The sequence below is a fragment of the Prionailurus bengalensis genome, chromosome B2 (assembly GCF_016509475.1).
Source record: "Prionailurus bengalensis isolate Pbe53 chromosome B2, Fcat_Pben_1.1_paternal_pri, whole genome shotgun sequence".
NCBI classification, from domain to species: domain Eukaryota; kingdom Metazoa; phylum Chordata; class Mammalia; order Carnivora; family Felidae; genus Prionailurus; species Prionailurus bengalensis.
The window spans coordinates 119,929,175-119,947,618 of record NC_057349.1 but is presented as its reverse complement, the minus strand read 5'-3'; the positions used below and the strand labels follow the sequence as shown (position 1 = coordinate 119,947,618).

Below are 18,444 nucleotides of genomic sequence, written 5' to 3'. Positions count from 1 at the left end.
GAGCCCCAAATATCATATCCTTTTAAATGCATGCTTCTTCACCTGCCTCATCAATTAAACAAATGACTTCGATCCATTTCCTTTGGATTTGTTTTAGTTGCAGCGGTCACCCTGACCTTGAATCCAGCCGTGTTGGTCAGTTCAGGCTGCTGTAACAGAATGCGGTAGACTGGATGGCTTATAAGCAACAGAAATTTATTTCTCACAGTTCCGGAGGCCGGGCAGTCCAAGAACAAGGCCCCCGCAGATTTCAGGTCTGGTGAGAACCTGCTTCCTGGCTGCAAACTGCCAACTTCTCACCGTGTCCTCACAGGGCAGAAGGGGCAAGGGAGCTCTCTGGGGTCTCTTTTATAACCGCAGACCTCCCATTGGTGAGGATTTCACCCTTATGATGCAATCACCTCCCAAAGGTTCCACCCCCTACCACCATCGTACTGGGGATCAAGATTCCCCATATGAATGTGGGAGGCAGGGGGGAGTGGGGGGGGGGCACACAGACATTCAGCCTATAGCACCAACTGAAAGAGTTTTTACAGGCCTCTGCTGGTGAATGCGATGAACTTTTGGCAGAGTTGGATCAGAGCAAAAGTTAGCAATCTGCAAGTGACATCAATAAGAGAGCTCGGTACTGTTTTTCTTCTGAGGAAGCCGGGGCCCTCCGAATGGGAGCATGCTACCTGTTCTCTGCGGCTCAGCACACCTCCATCCTAAACTTCCGAGAACAGAAAGGAGCCGGGCAGGCTGCTGTTGTAGGCCAAAACCAGTTGGCTAGTGGCACCTTCCTGTGGTTTAGCTCTGTCCAACCAGTCGGGCCTGTGGGGAGCACGAGGCTATCGTGCGTCATTATGATCTCAGATCCTGTCTTGGCTTCAGTTGCATTGCGGGTCTCAAGAGAACGCCCATGCCAGGCCAGGCCAGGCCAGAGGAGCACCGGTTGAAGTTCAGACCGGCTCTGGTCAAGTTCAGGCTGGTTCTGCTCAAAAAAAGACCTTCCCTTCCACGGAGGCTGATTCAAACTGTCTTGCAGAGGACGCGGGCCAAGAATCCAGGGGGTGGGGTGGGGGTGGGGGCAGGACAGAAATGTTCTTTAACTCCATGTTCCTTTTTTGGGGTACGGGATCTTTGTTGTCTTCTTTTTTTTGGCATGTGCTATCCAGAGAAAATCGTTTTACAAGAAGGGCCCGAGTTTTCTGTTTTTCTTGCTTCCTATTTTGATGTGTCATCCTGGCTGCCTAGGAGGAAATGCTGTCAAAAATTGTACATGCTGTTTCCAACCCTGTATTTCTTAACTCACTTATTATCATCTCATATCTGGGAGAGAGGCCAGACCAGTCCTGTAGCCCGTGTCAGAGCCCAGAGCTGCTCCCTCCTTCCTGTCTTGGTGCCTTTGCTGTGCCTCTGACGACCCCCCCCTGCTCCCCCCCCCCCCCCCCCGCTGTGCATCTGCTGTTCCTGCCTTGGCTTGACATCCTGTCCACAACCTGTTCCCAGCTGTTTCCCAGCACAACACCCTGAACGGCATAGATGCGTTTAACTAAACAGCAGTAGCTCTGTGAACTTAACAAAGAACATTGAGCAGTCAGGATCGTTGCATTGCTACATTGGTGCTCCTTTTTGTTAATGCTTGTGATCCCATCGTAATCTTACAGAGGACTTTCCTGTGTCTTTGGCTCTCCGAATAACCTTGTGAAGGCGATAGAGCAGGTATGATGACCTGAACTCTTAGGTGAGAGACAGAGGTTCAAAGAAGGGGAGTGCAAAGCAGAAACTACGCTTCTATTCTTTTCCCTTATTACAGATGCGAAACCTAGCCCCAACTGAGCACCGTTCTTAGAGACAACCAGATTCGCCATTATTTTTTGTATGTTTTTCCAGAGTGACTCCTTGACCAAATAACTTTGAATCGATCGTAACTTTTCACCCTTGCAACTCAGTCCGTTAATCACAAAATGGTAAATCAGAAGGTAGGCACCCTTAGCAGCAAATTATGATTCATCCGTGCTCCTGTGATGGGTAACGTTATTTTATAACTGAGCTAAACTAAAGAAGTTAAGCTTTATTTAATCAATCACTTTAATGAACATGAAAATGGGAACTCCAGAAGTTCAATGTCTTGAATTGAATCTTTTGCTTCTGAAGATTTCAGGCAATAGCAACTATCTCGATAGCAAATGTTTGTAAAGATGATTCACTTTTCCTTTCTATCTCAAGGATCTTTCTGTGTTTTAATTGCTGTTTTCCATGCCTTTATTTTTGTTACACCTCAATTGTAATGAGACAATTTTGAAAGGCTGCAGAGAAAAGAGGCAACTCGGTCATCCTCTCGACTTCACATCAGAAGCCGTCGCCCTTTTCCGCCTGCAGCCGAAAACCCTATTTAACACCATTTCTCTCTTGCATAGCCACAAAGAAGAACATCGTCCAGGAAACTGGGGGATGCTAAGACATGAAAGACGGATATGGCTGTTTCTGCTCCTAGCCTCAAAAAGAAAAGGTTGTAGCTCATCTTTGCCAGCTTACCTGACTACTTCTAAGCAAAGGAGATAATGAAATATTATTAGTTAGTGAGTTCAGCCACATGAAGGTAGGTCATGATCCCAATAGTTCTTGGAGAGATGGAAAAGCTTAAGGGTCTTCACTAGGCATTGACCACATCAAGTGCCCATCTAGCACTTAGCAGATTCATGTGAGGTTTCCTTAAGGCGATCACTTTGAATTGAGTTCTTTAAGAGGCTCCGGGGCTCAGACCCTGGGATGCAGACATTAAATCAGAGCACAGTCCCACGCATGATCTCTTGGATATAAGGAGAAGATTCTGGAATCGGGAATGAGAAGTTGCACACCCGTCTCTAAGTTACTCTGCTGCTTCTCTGTGCCTCAGATTCCTGTCCTATAAAGTGTGGGCATTTGGTTTATATGCTCTCTAAACTCTAAAGGCACTCAAAATCTACTGTATAGAGATGAGTATATACCAATTACCTATATTAATATAATAACTATGGACAAACTATACAGTACAATCACATACTAGTAATCTATTGTACAATCTGCTAAAAATTCACAAACATCTCTCTCCCCTCACATTGTCCACTAAAGGGCTTGACCATTTTTCTCAAAATTATTTGTATTGTTCTATTTAAGAAGTTATTTCTTAAATAGAAAATTCTATTCAAAGCAGAAAATATGAGCAGACTTGTTTATAGCCCTTAGGCCTTTCCTTTACCAAGAATTTTATCTCCATATGAGGGAAAGCACAGAATAATTTATTTGTTGCTACTCTACAATAATATTTGAATGGCTTTTACTAAGAAGGCCAGATTTTTTAAAACAACAACAACAACAATAACAAAAAACCCTAAAACAACTGGAAAAACCTCTTGCATGATAGAATTGGGAGCAGGGGAGTGAGAATATGGATGTCCTAGGAAAAGCATATTCTTAAAACTCTATTATGTGATTAATTTGTCTTTGAGAAAATGAAAGTTATGTCTTCTCTGAGTTATAACAGATTATCTTTATGATGACTGGCCTGAGATACTTCTTCCCTTGTATGTACTTTGGAAGGAGGGAAGGAAGGGAGGGAGGGAGGGAGGGAAAGAGGAAAGGAGAGAGGAAGGAGGTGAAGGAAAGAAGGTGGGGGGGGGAGGAGGAAGGGAGGGAGGAAGGGAAGGAGAGAGGGAGGAAGGAAGGAAATAGGAAGGGGGGACAGAAGGGAGGGAGGGCAGAATGGAAAGAGAGAGGGAGGGAAGGAAGAAGTAAGTTTAGTTCTCCTAGGGCTGGGTCCAGCTAAGCAGTGACCTTGATTTCTCCTCTGGCCTAACACCAGAGAACCTCACCTGCACAATTCATGCTTTGGGCACTGAGGATTTGGCAGTGAATAAAATAGACACAAAATCATGCTTTTATGGAGCACACATTCTTAGTCTTTAATAAGTAAGCCAGAGTGTCAATTTGGGTGAGTTTTCTTCCCGATGTTGTACCGTAGTGCATTTTCCTAGTAGCAAATATTTAAAAATTGTTCTCCTCTTCTAAAAATATACATGATGTAAATCATTTAATAGAGCAGAAAAAAAAGGTTTTGTAATTTAATAAATGAAATGTTTATTGTATTATGATTTTTCACGAGAGTTAATTTATTTTCTTTCTATCAGTAAAAGGGTACAGTGGGCTTACATTTGAATTTTGTGTTTTTTTTTTAATTCGATATCAAATCTTATCAATAGTACATATTGTGCAATCCTTGTAATAGTTTCTGATTGTATTCATTGAACTGAAATGGGTTTTTTTTCCACAAAAGTAGTTAGGTATAATATTCCTAAGATTATAAAAGAAAAGTCTGTTAGCTGGAAGTTAGTTTTATGTGATATAAATGCTTCCCTCTCCAGAAGTACTGAATGAATGTTGCTTTCACTTTCAGAGCTCACTAGATGTTGGCTATGATCACTTCTCTTCAAATCTCCGTGGCAATTTTTGCCCTAATCATCCTGCACATTAGTGCCTTGGATGCTTTTACAGTCGCGGTATATGAACATGCTGTTATATTGCCAAATAAGACAGAAACGCTTGTTTCCCAGGACAATGCCCTGTTCCTTATGAACGAGAATATAGGTTTCTAGACAGAGCAACTAAGCACTCAGCTAAGCAGGTAGGGAGAGTGAGTAGAAGAATGGAGTGTTGAACTATGTGACATATGAAGAAATAATTTTGATTTCGCTTATTTTAAGCGGAATGCTCAAATGACTGTGACTCCAGAAGATGCGCTTTATGGATGGAAATTTTCCAGGGAAACCATTTCTCTTTATCTGAAGGATATCCCGGCCCCTCAGGTGAATTGGATTACATGTCAACACACCCAGAGGTATATATTTCTTAAACTTAAAAAAAAAAGTTTATTTATTTATTTTGAGAGAGAGAGAGAGAGAGAGAGCATGAGCACGTGTGCATGGGAACAGCGGAGGGCCAGAGAGAGAGGGAGAGGGAATCCCAAGCAGGCTCCATGCGGTCAGCACAAAGCCCACCGCAGCACTTAATCCCACCCACCGTGAGATCATGACCTGAGCCAAGATCGAGAGTTGGACGCTTAACCAACTGGGCCACCGAGGTGCCCAGGAAGATATTTTAAATATCCTCATTGTTTGTGCAAAAAATGCTGCAATTCTCTAAAATGCGCATGTTCACCACAGTGGCATGATAAATCCTGAATTATCACAGATGTGGCATACGATATTGTTATTTTTATCTTGGCATTTGCTTAAAAAATTTGTGCTTAGATACCATTTAATACTCATTTCTAAATGGATAGCTTTATTAAATTTGGAGAAAATATGTAAACAAGATATTTATTGCTAGGATTAGAAGCTAAGGGGAAGGGAATCTCATGGAGTCAAGTAATAAATTAATTTCTGAAGTAGACAGTGGGTTGTATTTGGGAAGTAGCCCAAGGTCTCCATTGAAAGTACCATACTTCGGGGGCATCTGGGTGGCTCAGTTGGTTAAGCGTCCCACTTCGGCTCAGGTCATGATCTCATGGTTTGAGTTCGGGCCCCGCATTGAGCTCGGTGCTGAGAGTTCAGGTCCTGGAGGCTGCTTCAGTTTCTGTGTCTCCCTCTCTCTGCCTCTCTCTCTCTCTCTCTCTCTCTCAAAAAATGAATAAACATTAAAAAAGAAATTACGAAACTTCAATCTTATGGAGTCTTTCTGTTCCAGAATCTACTTCTCAGGCAGAAAGAGCTTACTATGTACATTCTCGTGAATCATAAGACCTTACGCTTTGAAACTTAGTGTTTTCCTAGGCTCATAAAGCTAATTTTCTTGAGGAAAAATAATCTAGACTAGACTTTCTAATATAAAATATTTAATATATATAAGTGCATATTTAATGTATAAATCTTACTGTCTAAGAAGGCTTGAAAATTAAATTACTGAGGTACAGATCACACATTTCTATTTTGGCACTCTCTCTCTCCTGTCAAATCCTCTCTCTTACTCTCTCATACTTTCTCTCCCTCTTTTACCTCAGATTAAGTTTATTAAACATTTATCTGCCATTTTTTTGGTTTTACTAGAGGATTATGAATACCATACCTTTTTTTTAGGATGCCTGGCTCTTCGGACATTTATATAAGGGTTACCAGAAGACAGCTTTTCTTAGCTCTGAAGAGACACAAAGAAGAAAATATTGGGTGACATGATAAAAGACAGTTAATCTTTCCACTCTTCTTGTCCTGAGTTGATGCTGTCTATGGTGTTTGTAAATTTTCTTTTGTTCCAGAAAAGAGGTCAATAGCTAGACAGTCTTTCTGCATAGAAGTTTTGAAAATTGGGACAACTCATTTGTTTTTCAACTCACAGTAGGGTTAAGTTCTGGGTTTCCTGTTAATAACAACATACGTTGGGGGTGCCTGGGTGGCTCAGTTGGTTAAAGTATCCCACTTTGGCTCAGGTCATGATTTCATGGTTCCTGGGTTCAAGCCCCATATGGGGCTCTGTGCTTGTGGTAGGGTCCCCTCCCTAAGGAAAGGAAAACAAAACAAAACAAAACCTCAAGGCAACCTGGCTATCCTAGTACATAACATTCCTCACAACCTTGTAACATGAGACCTGATCAAACTGCACATCTGTGTGTTACCATATATGGGAGACAGAGTAGCAAAAAATATACAGAAAACTATGCCATGTGTCATTCAGGGCTCAGTTCCTCTGTGGGAACCCCACTGAGTCATGTGGGAGGGGGGAATAAAGTTGCTTCCTGGAAAGAAAAGCCTCAGTGTCGCATGTCACGACTCCCTGGGAGTATCCTGCTACATGCTGACAGCTCAGAGCTTTGGTCCTGCTTCAGATTCTTTGTCTCCCTCTCTCTCTGCCCCTCCCCCACTCGTGCTTTGTCTCTCTCTGTCTCTCAAGAATAAATAAATGTTTTAAAAAAGTTGAAAACAACAACAACAACCACTACATGTATTGGGGGCATCTGGATGGCTCAGTCGGTTAAGTGTCTGACTTCAGCTCTGGTCACGAACTCGTGATGCATGAGTTCGAGCCCCGCATAGGGCTCTGCGCTGACCGCTCAGAGCCTGGAGCCTGCTTCAGATTCTCTCTGCCTCTCCCCTGCTTGTGCTCTGTCTCTCTCCCTCTCAAAAATAAATAAACATAAAAAAAATTAAAAACAACAACACATGTTGTAAAATTGTGGACTAGTCAAAGATCACAATAGCTATGGAAACTAGTGAAGTTTGGGGGAAAGGATGTTACGTATGGTTAGTAAAGAGCTCTGTCACAGCCCTACAGTAGAAGGAATGAATTTTGACAGAAAATGGGTTTGCATCGTCATCCAGGATAGTCACATTGAATTCACTTAATTTTCACTCATTCAGCCATTATTTATCGAACATCTACGATGTGCCCGATATTATTCTAGAAATAGGAGATACAGCGCTTAGTAAATGAAGGTTATGCGCCCCCCCCCCCATGACTTATGAATATTTAGTGAGAGAAGGTAGAGGCAAACAGACTCATTATTATTTAGAATGTTGTGTGGTGATCAGAATAGATATATTTTAGATGTCAAGGGGACAGGATTTGTTGCCGGATTTGTTGTGGGGGTATGAGAGAAAGACGAGCGTCAGGAGTGACTCCCATTTTCGGCCTGAGCAAATGGAGACACGGAATTGCCATTTACAGATATACAGAGCACTGAAGGAACAGCAAGTCTGGGATGCCAATTAGGAAGCCAATTTTGTGCACCTTACGTGTAAGCTGCCCTTTCAACATCCAGGCGGAGATGTAGGCCTGCCAGTAGCATAGACAAGTCTGGCATGGAAGGGCAAAGTCAGGACTGAGATAGAAAAACCAGGGTCAGCACACAGATGATTTTTAGCACCATGATGGTTCACCTATGGAGTGAGTTACAGAAGAGAAGAGACCTAAGGCTTGAGATCCAGGAAACTCCGATGTTTAGACTCAGAAGGGGTGAGGAGGAACCAGCAAAGGAGTATGAGAAGAGCAGCCATTGAGCAGGAGAAGGAGAGAGCGGGGTCCAATCAGCAGGGTGAAGTGTTTCTGGGAAGAGGGTGTCATTAACTGTGTCAAGTGTTGCAGACAAATAGGATGACATCAAGTAAGATGTGGAGGTCATCGTTGGCATCGGTAAGAGTTGTCAGGTGGGATGATAGAAACGGAAGCTCATTTGAATGCCTCAAGAAAGAATGAGAGAGAACAAGCTGGAAACAGCCAGATGGACAACTCTTTCTATGAGCTTTGCTAGAAGAGGGAGCTGAGCAATGGAGCAGTATTTAGAGGGACATATGGATTCAGGAGAGGTTTTTAATTATTATTATTATTTTTTTTTAAGTACTAGAGCACATTTGCATGCCAGTGGAATGATCCAGTAGAGAGGAGACAGCCAATGACCCAGGAGAGTGAATAAGGAATTGCCAGAGCAGTAGCTCCGATGTGAAAAAAAAAAAAAAAATCATGAAGTTTAACTTATGGCTTTTAATGATGATCTTTTTCATGAATAGTTTTTCCATTGGCTTGTAAATTGACTCACACTTAGATTCTCACTACTGTTTGTTTCTGGATGAACTGAATAAAATACGCTTTTAGGTTATGTTGTTAACTCTAATCACTATGCAGTGCGTTGAATCTCCAGGACAGATTTATCTGCTAGCTGCAACTCTGCACCCTTAAATGATATCCCCAATTCCTCCTTCCCCCAAGCCCCCGGTAATCACCATTCTTATTCTTCTTTTATGAGTTCAGCTTTTCTAGATTCCACATATAAGTGCTATCATACAGTATTTATCTGTCTCTGTCTAACTTATTGAAATGTTTCAATTAAAATTTCATTTCGATTTGGTCACACACCAGGACAAGCAAGCCTCATCAACCTGGCCAAGAACAATTCTATGTCTTGGCAAATATTGGGAACAAAAAGTCATGTAGTTCCCATGACTGCACATGTCCTCCTGAGGGGGGACCTGGTGGCACATTACCATAAGTAATAGGGAGGGGATATGTAAAATGGAGCCCTGCGGTGAGAGTGGTCAATGCTGTGTTTGAGTTTGATCTTGGGGCACCTGGGTGCCTCAGTCGGTTAAGCATCTGACTTCGACTCAGGTCATGATCTCGCGGTTCTTGAGTTCGAACCCTGCATCGGGCGTTGTGCTGACAGCTCAGAGCCTGGAGCCTGCTTTGGATTCTATGTCTCCCTCTCTCTCTGCCCCTCCCCTGCTCATTCTCAATCTCCCTCTCAAAAATAAATAAACATTTAAAAAAGTTTGATCTTCATTACCTCTATGATACGACAATACTGGAGATTTTTTTTTTTTTAAGTGAGCAATTAAAGAAAATAGCATTTCAGAAAAAAAGTACTCTGGGACAAAATGTAGGCAAAGACCTATTAGAAAGGTGTAATATTCCAGGATTGAGATTTTTTAGCATATAAGAAAACAAATCATTTTAATATTGATACAAAAAACAGTAAGTTGACTATAATCTGGATACAACTTAATATCAAAAGGATACAAAGATGTTTCCAAACTGTATGAATCAGTTTCATAGAAGTTAAATTCCTTATTATCTTTCAAATCACAAAAATCATCTTTCTGTTTATTTTCTATACCAGTTCATTTAATTACCCTTTTACAGGTTTAAGGTCAAATCCTAAAATTTCTACGTTAAAGTCTGAGTTTCAAGACTAAAATAACCTTATGCCATAATTTTATATTAAATGGGGGTAGGGAAGTATACTAAATTTTATACTTCAGTGGCGATGTGATGTACATATCAGTGTGAATGGCCTTCTTCCTCCCTATATTTTTTTCTAAGCATCTTAAATTGTAGCCTCAGAATCTTTTGAGTAGAGAAATTGTCTCCTGGAAGTTCCAGTTAAAATGTAAATATCGGCCAAAAGGAATGATATTGAGCCAATGATTTTCAAATGTTTTGATCACATATCCCTACTGGAAAAATTTTAATGAGTCCTCGGTATGTATATATTTACTTATTTTTGTATTTATAAGTAGAACACAAAACTTCCAAAACCTTTCCTCATAGCTTTGTGGGTTTTGACAATTTCTTTTCATATGCAAGTAAACTTTCATATTCTCCTCAAAAATGTGTCTCATACCAGGAATAGAAATGTCACCTGTTCTTTTTTTTTTTTTTTTGAGACTGTTCGCATTATTAGTATCATTTTTTAACACACTTTCTTTGCAAGAATCATTTTAAGCTATTCTTCTATTCTGTAAATGTTGATTTAGTTAAAATGGTAGCCTAGTTGGTTAAGCCATTTAACCAGGCCCATGTAAACTGCAGGATGGCACAGTGCAGTGAACTTGGACGAGCTAGTGAGGAATCTGCAGTCATCCTGTGTAAATTAAGGATCGTTCTCCCCTCTGGGTACCTTGGAGACCATTTGTGACCCATGACCTCTGACACATGGACCTATTAAGAGTACCTTTGTCCATCAATTCTTACAATGCTAGTAAATTTCACTTTCTTTTTATATTTTTTTATATAGAAAATAAATGTAGGGAGACATTTTAATAGTCTCATTCCTAACCTTTGGCATTCCCTATGTTGCAGACCATTTTATTAAACTGTTGACCCTGACTACTGTGTTAAACTAGGTTAGTTTTTAAAGGTTACCTGGAAGGAATCAAAGAGAGTTGAATAAAATGTTTAGTTTCAACAGCAATTTTGAAAGCTGGATAACAGTCTCTAAAATTACTTTGGATGGAACATATGGTAAAGAGGGAGGTGTTATCCCTCATCTGATTAGCAGATACTGTTCAGGACAATAACATGCACTATTCTTCTTTGAATCCCTGATACCTGGAAACATAAAAGAGGTTCTTCAGGTTTCAAGAAACTCATAATCTTCAGGATTCATAGGAAGGTATTTGGCTCCTAACTGGGAGGAAGGAGTAAGGATAAGGTGGGGGCATGGGACAGAAACAGAGACAGAAAGAGAGAAACTGCATTTTCCCCTGTATTCGTTGGAAATTTACTTCCAATCACCAGATTCATACACTTCCTATAGGGTACCTACCATTGACTATAGCCAAACTTATTACTAACTTTGGAGGGTTTCTGTGAATTATGTCTTCAAGAAACAAGGTTTTTCTGACTTTGTCCTTTACCTTTGTAACAGTACCACCTCTATTCTGAGCCTGTTTGATGCCCCTAAAATGTCAGAGATAGTGACTTTCAACACCATCTTTGAAGGGTGGTATTTTCATATGCTTTAATATAGTTTTCCGTGATTCTGCTGTGACCCTGGTGGAAGATTTTCATGCGGATACCATACTGTTTCCCATAGTTTGGATGAATGTCTTGTCCCATTGGACAGCTATTGAATTCCATGTGGCTTAGGCTGTGGGAATGGGGATTCATTTTCTTGTGACCAACACAAGTCATGTCAGCCTACCTTCCAGAAACTACCAAATACAAAGATTTTTATATTGGGTTTAATTATTCATAATGGTAACAAATAATTCCATTATATTCAAAGCTCACTTGAAATGAGACCTTTGTAATTTTCTCCAATAGAGCATAGGGAAAGTGCTTGAGTATTCAGCGTAACTAGAAGCCCGTGTGCTATCTCAATGTAACTAATATGGTGACATGATCACATGCTCAGTTCTGATGGGGAATCTGGCAACATTGGTTTCATTTTTGTTTTTAGAAGATTTCTATTCACAGTCGGTGGTATCTATGCACCATCCTCTCCCAAAGTTTACCATTATGATATGGGAGCAGAGTTGGGAAAGATCTTCCTTTTGGAAGCCATAGATTTTTTTTTTTTTAATTTTTAATGTTTATTTATTCTTGGGAGAGAGAGAGAGCATGCGCGCCAGCAGGGGAGGGTCAGAGAGAGAGGGAGACACAGAATCTGAGCAGGCTCCAGGCTCTGAGCTGTCAGCACAGAACCCGACGTGGGGCTCAAACTCACAAACCGTGAGACCATGACCTGAGCTGAAGTCGGAAGCTTAACTGACTGAGCCACCCAGGCGCCCCTGGACACATTCACTTATTAAAAAAAAAAACGCATATTGCAAGTTATTTAAGAACGTATTACGACAATGTGACACACAGAGGTGTATAAAGGATTGCATAGCAATCACCTGTGGATCTGCTGTTCAGTTTGTGTCATGAAGAAGGCACCCCTTGTATTCCTTTCCAATCACATTCTGGTCCTTTCTTGGGAAATAACTACCTTAAGATTTTTCTAGATCATTCCCGGGACATCCTGGTTGTTTATTACACACGTACTTATTCCTACTTGGTACTTTTTGTATCTTTTTGAACTTTGTATATATGCAGATTTATTGCATGCAAATGTATTGCATATTTCTGATTTCTATATAAGAAATTGTGAGCTTAATCCATGTAAATAAGCATCAGTCTAATTTCACCCATTTTCACTGCTGTATGGTGTACAGTTATATGAATGTGTTCATTATTAAGCTATTGTCTTTCAGCTCCAAACCTACCCTTCAGTATTCTTTGTGATGCTGGGCTAGGACTAGGCAAGTATGTTTCTCCTTGGCCGCCTGGCTCTCTATTAGATTCTGCCCAGAGGGGGCGCTAAAGGAATACCGAAGGTTGGAGGAGGGGCGATGGGACCTCCTTCTGTTTGCTCACCAATCAGTGTTGTCCCATCCGCCCGGCAGCAGACCAGTAGTTTGTTCCGATAGCAGGTGCTTCCAGTTTTCAATTCGTCCCCATTCTTTCAGAACCAGTGTCATTGCCTTTCTTCCAAACTACCAGCACCAGCCATTGTCCCCTCAAGAGAGGTGAGTTCTAGCTCCCTGGGGACAGTCCTCTCAGGATCTGTTCCTCTGCTCCAGCTAGACAGCACACTCTTCTCAGGGGTTGGAGCCTCGGCAACACAGGCTCCTCTGGAAAGCTTCTCGCCCCTAGCACCTTCTCTTCCCTCTGTCCCCCCAACACCAGGAGTGGTAGCTGCTTTTTGCAGTTGCTTTGTTACCTAGGTGTTCCTTTCATGTGCTTCAATCATCAAATACCTCTTTAACCGAATCCTTATGTTCTCTGAAAATAACTGGTGTGGATTCTGTTTCCCTAGTTGCACCTTGTCTGGTGCCTGGACGAAAACAATCTTCATGTGTCCTTTCTCTTATTGATAAATAGGGCAAGCACGGCCCGGCTGACTGCACTAACATCTTGGGTAAACTCCATGATGTAGCAACAAACAAAATGTACAGAAGTGGGGCAGTGGTGGTTCCACGCATGCTGTCAGGACCGCTCCCCCAGCCACCAGTAAAAAAGCAATAGGCCCATTGTCTGGCTTCCTCTGATCTGCTGTGTTCTTCACTTCACAAGGTCTGTGGAAGCCATGAACTTTGGGTGCACATCTGTGAGAACACAGGCTTTGCGGCCACATGCAAGCAAGTGATTATGTGATTTCTTAGTAACAAGCTGAACAAAGAAGCAACCTTAGCTCACTCTGAGTCATCATTTTTCAATAGTCTTTGTCCCTGAACTTGTTTCTGTGGTTTAGCTTGTTCAACAGATGCTTCGGTTTTCGAATTTTTTAAATTTATTTATTACAGTTATTACCACTATTAATTCCTATTTTAAGTAGTTTCTCTGAACATCCTTGTATGCGTCTCTTTGATCTTAAGTCAAAGAGCTTTTTGGATGCTTACTATCTGTCAGGGAGGCCTTGTGCTGGATGGTGATAATGAATAGAACAAAAGTTCTTTTCTTAAGGATCACAGTCGGGAAGAGGAAACAGAACATCACTATCATTACTGTCTTTCTTTAGCAGAGTAATAATCAAATTTGAACACTTAGAAAATGCTTCACACTGGGCTAAAGCGTTTTCAAGCATCTCGTTTAATGCTATAATAAAAGCCATAGTATATGATAATGCTGTGACCAATATCAGGGCCAGGAAGGAGTCCATTTTACCTTGGAAGACAAGAAAGGTGACTGAGACCAGCTGGGCAAGTCAGTAAGGGCATTCAGGTAGACTTAGTCATGCATACAAAGACATGGGAGAATAGCATGTTGCAAAAAGAGTCCAATAGATTTGGAGGGGTGGGGTGGGCAGGTAAAGGAGGAAGAGGAAGGGGAAACAATAAGAACAGGAGCCAAGGACCAGATCAGTGAAGCACAAATAAAATGTAGACTGTATGCTGAGGCTAAGAGGAAACCCATTGAAAGATTTTAGAGTCTAATATTATGGTGAGCTAAAGAGTCTTTAAATCATTGATAGTGGTTTGCAGGATGGAGTAGAAAGGAGTAGAGAGAAATTCTAAATGCAGCGTGGCCGTGTAGGAGACAATTCTCAGGGTAGTGGAGGCAGAATGGCCCATCGCGACATGCTTGAGGAGCAGCAAGGGGACCAATACAATTGGAGCCACAGGAACCTGGGGGAAGTTAGTAGGAGTTGATGTTAGGAGTAACAGGAGCCCGGATCATAGTGGGGCTTGTAAGCATGGCAAGAACTTGGCTTTTTGCTCTGAGCGAAGTGAGATGCCATTGAAGGATTTTGAGCAGAGGACCGACACGGTTGTTTTTACATTTTATTTTATTTTATTTTTTTTAATTTTATTTTTTTTTATTTTTGGGACAGAGAGAGACAGAACACGAACAGGCGAGGGGCAGAGAGAGAGGGAGACACAGAATCGGAAACAGGCTCCAGGCTCTGAGCCATCAGCCCAGAGCCCGACGCGGGGCTCGAACTCACGGACCGCGAGATCATGACCTGGCTGAAGTCGGACGCCCAACCGACTGCGCCACCCAGGCGCCCCTGTTTTTACATTTTAATAGGATTGCTATCGAGCAGAAGTAGAAGCAGAGGCACCAAAACCGGGTAGGAAGTTATTGGGGTAATCCAGGCCAGAGATGATGGCGGCTCGGACCGGGGTTGCAATAGCAAAAGGTCTCCTGATGCAACATGTGTAGAGTGAGAGACCAAGAGAGAAGTAAGGAGAACCCCAAAGGCTTTGGCCTGAAAAACTAGAGGACAAAAAGCCATTAACTGAGATCCGAAAGATTGTAGGAGTGGCAGGAGGGGAAGGCTAAAAGCTCAATTTTGTTTGTGTTGATTTGATGTGTCTATGCAGCCAAATGCAGGTTTTGAGCAGACATTGTGGGCCATGGGCATCTGGAGTCCAGGGGAGAAGTCTGAGTGAAAAGTTATAAATCCATTTATCACTGAAATATATTTATGGTGTTGAAAGCCATGAAATGAAGGTAATCACCCAAGCAGCGAGTGCAGATAGGAACAGAAGATTTCCAAAAATTGGGATCAGGATGCACAAAAGTTAAGAGGTCTGAGGCGGTAAGAAGCAACCAGAAAAAGGCAAATAGATCCACAAAAACATCCAAAGTAAACAAGCGCAGACACTGAGAAGGAGGAAGGAAAAGGAAACCCAGAAGAGCGTGGGGAGAGAAAGCAGATTGAGAATGAGGTAATGGCAAGTGTGCTAATAAGTCAAGTCAGATGGGACCGAAAACTGACCGATGGATTTAGTCACGTGATGATCAACGATGAGCTTGATAAGATGGTGGAATCATGGGGGCAAAGTCTCGGTGGGAGGAAAGGAATTAAAACAGAATGGGCACAAGCCCGTAAAGGAGTTTCGTTGTAAAATGGAGCGGGGAAATGGGGCAGGAACCGTAAGGGAATGTCAGATCAGGAGAGTTCCTTTTTAAGATAGGTGATATAATGGGGTATTTGTATGCTGATTGTAATCACCCAATAGGCAGAAATTGATGCTGAGTAAGTGAAAAGGATTCCTAAAGATATATCTTTGGGATCCGCTGCACAAGGATGGAAAGGGGCATGGGCAGTCATTTACAGTGACAGGAGGGGAGGCAGAGTTGATAGGCTAAGATGCTGGCAAGTGGGCTGATGCTTGCTGGGAACTTAGGGAAGTCTCTGTCTAGTTGGATAAACAGGCCTGGAGTTCAGGAGAAAAGTTTGAGCTAAAGGTAGAGACAGCATAACAGGTAGTCGAAGGTATGCAATAGAAAAGATCTGCTATGGGGAAGAGACAGTCGAACATGGCATGAAAACACCAATTAACAAAATGTGGCTTCTGACCATAAGTACATTAAAAGTTCAGAGAAGAAATGAGCAACAAAGAATGACAAGACTTGAGGGGCGCCTGGGTGGCGCAGTCGGTTAAGCGTCCGACTTCAGCCAGGTCACGATCTCGCGGTCCGGGAGTTCGAGCCCCGCGTCGGGCTCTGGGCTGATGGCTCAGAGCCTGGAGCCTGTTTCCGATTCTGTGTCTCCCTCTCTCTCTGCCCCTCCCCCGTTCGTGCTCTGTCTCTCTCTGTCCCAAAAATAAATAAACGTTGAAAAAAAAAATTAAAATAAATAAATAAATAAATAAATAAATAAAATAAAAAAAGAATGACAAGACTTGAGTCAAAGGGGCAGGATTTAGCGAGACATCATTCCAGGATCAGGGCAGTAGTGAGTGTATTAAAAAGCATAATAAGAAGAATGGTCTGAGCTAAGAACAGGAGAGAGAAAATGGCACCAAGTGGGAGAAAGTTCTGGTTGTCTGCCTTGATTTGCTATACATATAGGAAGAATTTTAGTTAGTGGGAGCAATGGTTAAGGGAACTTAAATGGTTTGCAATACTGATCGAAGATTAACGTGTCAGGGGTGGGATCAACCCTGTAAGTAAGAGGAATGCTTGGCCACAGAGTTAGGACTCTGATAATGGAAATGGGGAGGAAGATTAACAATGGATATTAGAAATAAAGACTTGGGAAAAAAAAGAAATAAAGACTTGGGGAGGGCAAACAAATTCTTAGAGATTTTATTCTAGGGTGCTTTTCCCCTTTAAAATTTGTGCTTTACATATTTTAAAGCAGAATTATATTTATTTTAATACAAAACTCTCCCTAATCCTGCAAGAATTTCAAACTGTCATTCAGGTTACATAGAAACACCTTGTTTAAATAACTTACACCCACAATCCCTATTCTTTATACACATATGAGGCAAAGCCATTGCTAACCACATTTGATAACACTTAATCCGGGTTTCTGTTGATTTCAATATAATAAAAGTTGGTACATTTCCTGGAATTGGGTACTGGAGAGTAAAGGGAAATTCTCATATGTTTTCTTTTGGTTCTATTTGCACAGTCAGGTGAACCAAGACAATAGAATTTCAATTTGAAATATGAAAATAGTTTCCTTTTTCTCATTACAAAGCAATGCATTGGTTTTACAGAATTTCTATGTCACTTTCTTTTTTTTTTTTTTAATTTTTTTTACCGTTTATTTATTTTTGAGACAGAGAGAGACAGAGCATGAACGGGGGAGGGTCAGAGAGAGAGGGAGACACAGAATCTGAAACAGGCTCCAGGCTCTGAGCTATCAGCACACAGCCCGACGCGGGGCTCAAACTCACGGACTGTGAGATCGTGACCTGAGCCAAAGTCGGCCGCTTAACCGACTGAGCCACCCAGGCGCCCCTCTATGTCACTTTCAATTCTTTTTTTTTTTTTTTTTGCCAAAATGAAAATTTGCATCTAATGAACATCATTTTAGCGTATAAGGACACTGGAAACTCACTGGGGAAACTGGGAGAAGAAAGGAGTATTCAGATAATGGAAAACGGTTACTGGAATGGAAAGATTTTGAACTCTAGAACCAACCAAACAAACAAATGAGAGGCATTAATCTCCAAAACCTATTGGTTTCTCTATGTCAGATGATTAGAAAGAATCCCGGAGAGAGAGAGACTAAGTACCAGTATTAATCATTCTAGAATCAGAGATGTAAATCTTAAAAGAAATTCCTTTACATGAACTCACTTTCAAAAAAGGGGATTCATTCCAAAACTAGGACAGGAAATTGAGTTTAACAAATCAGAAAACATTTACAGAGCTTAGCACAGTACAAACCTCCACAGAAGCAGCAGAGAGAATCAAAATGCGGCCCCATTCTTAAGGAATTTATAAGGATAATGCATCAGAAAAATAAAAGAATTAAGAGACAATTTAGAACTCTCTTTGAATTATCTAATAGTCTGGAAGTAGGAAGCAAGAAGCAGGATTGGATTTATTGTTCTAAATCGTAGAAGATACATGATGTAAATTGCATCTCAGTGCAAGAAAGGGTGTTCTAAAAATTCGCAGTGTTCAAACATGAAACAGACTGAAGTTTCAGGTAGCGGATTTCTTTTTTTTTTTTTTTTTTTTTTTTTTTTCAACGTTTATTTATTTTTGGGACAGAGAGAGACAGAGCATGAACCGGGGAGGGTCAGAGAGAGAGGGAGACACAGAATCGGAAACAGGCTCCAGGCTCTGAGCCATCAGCCCAGAGCCCGACGCGGGGCTCGAACTCACGGACCGCGAGATCGTGACCTGGCTGAAGTCGGACGCTTAACCGACTGCGCCACCCAGGTGCCCCCAGGTAGCGGATTTCATTCAACAATCATTCAT

General features: G+C 41.6%; 1 pseudogene; it reads left to right on the top strand.

Moving 5' to 3' along the window:
• The first annotated feature begins 1,971 nt into the window (after positions 1–1,971).
• On the top strand, positions 1,972–8,998 carry LOC122490001 (annotated as a pseudogene).
• Positions 8,999–18,444: the final 9,446 nt, after the last annotated feature.